The 1618-nt window shown below is 34.5% G+C and overlaps 1 protein-coding gene across 1 annotated transcript in view; it reads left to right on the plus strand.

Annotated features, from left to right (window-relative positions):
* The first annotated feature begins 731 nt into the window (after positions 1–731).
* The window catches only part of LOC106466090 (ras GTPase-activating protein nGAP-like), a 123707-nt gene continuing 122820 nt past the window's right edge, over positions 732–1618 (plus strand). The window contains 1 exon segment of the mRNA XM_022394046.1: positions 732–852. The gene's annotated coding sequence lies outside the window, so the exon portion shown is untranslated.

The following is a 1618-nucleotide window of genomic DNA, read 5'->3' on the forward strand; positions in this document are numbered from 1 at the left end:
TACTTTATAAAACTTTAACTTATGTTAGGCCTAAGTTCGACAAAGAGATAAATTAACTCTGTAACTCTGTGTACGTTTTTTTTTTTTTTAACTTTAGTTTAGGCAGACAGTTTGTCGTCGAGTGAATAATGCGCTAACGGCCATACATACAAACAAGCAGAATAATAGTACAGATACTCTTGTCATGAATTAGTGAAATGAATATGTCGCGATATACGGGACTGTTTGTTATGTGTAGGACTATACATACCAAACGAAGAAATGTATATTCCGATACTAAATGCTACACGTGATATATGGATGGACATGGCTTTGAAAGGGGTTGTTGTAACTAAAGGCTGTAAACGGTACACAACCCTCACTAATAATTCATTTAGCATTTAGCAGACAATATGAATTATTTTGTCCGATGATTATAACAGCTGTACAGGGGGATGGAAGAGGTCTTCGATAGTACCTGACCCTCCCAGATCCTGACAAAAGGATCTGAATCCCGATCCAGATCCACATGCAGTACATTGTTTTTGATGTGACTCACTAATACATTGAATACTTAGTTTGGGACTTATCATGCGATTCAAAAAATATCTATTTCTGAAAATTAAAATCTGTGAGCTATAATTGTCTGACAATATCATTTTCTCTTATTCATACTTTCGTTCTGGTAGATTGGAGACCGATTGTTTGTGGACCTTCCGCGTGTTAGGTTAGACGGGGGCCGACAAGCTTTTCGACGGCGTTGGGGGTACGAGGTGTCAGCGCCACCTCCGTTATTGGAGGAGGACGAAGACAGTGACCTTTCAGAGACAACTTCACTTCGAGATGAAAGGTTACTCCGGTTTTCACCTTTAGGTGAGTTTTTATATTCATACTCCCGTTACTAATGTGAAAACTGATGTTTATTTCCGAACTAGAAATCAAAATAAAAAAACTTATTTACTCATTAGATTACGAATTAATTAATAAGCATTTCTATTGTAATGATATATAATGTTTTTATGGTAATTTACTATTATTTTTTATGAAGTTATTTTGATTATAAATCTGTGCTTTCTAAAATAACATAATGTAAACAGTTTAGAAATTCTTTTTTGGTATTGAATTAGTTAAAAATTAAATGGTTAGATGGCAGCACCACGTTGTCTCGGCAGAGATATTTTGAAAATATCTTGATTTTATGTTATACGACTGAAATTTATAGATTTTCAAAGACTTAATTGGTTGGTTGGTTGAAGTTAAACACAAAGCTACAGAATGGGCTATCTGCCTACCCGGGGTATCAAAACCCGGTTTCTAGCGTTGTAAGTCCGCAGACATTCCGCTGTGCCACTGGGGCCAAAGACTTGATAAACCACTAAATGTCATAATTACAAATACTTTTTTTAAAAGTATTCAGCTGTCTGTTTTCAAAAAATAAAATTTCTTCTTCATTGTTAGAAGATAAAACTGCTTAAGTTGAAATTATATGGCCACTGTTTCAGTGTCAGAGGGTAAAACCATTTCTTAACCATAACTAAGTATTGCTTAGTATTAGATAATAAAAGCTGCATAATTTGAAATGTTATGACCGCTTTTAACTACCAGAGGATAAAACCACTGTGATAAAGGTACTTTTTTT

This window comes from Limulus polyphemus, unplaced genomic scaffold, assembly GCF_000517525.1.
Source record: "Limulus polyphemus unplaced genomic scaffold, Limulus_polyphemus-2.1.2 Scaffold2148, whole genome shotgun sequence".
NCBI lineage: Eukaryota > Metazoa > Arthropoda > Merostomata > Xiphosura > Limulidae > Limulus > Limulus polyphemus.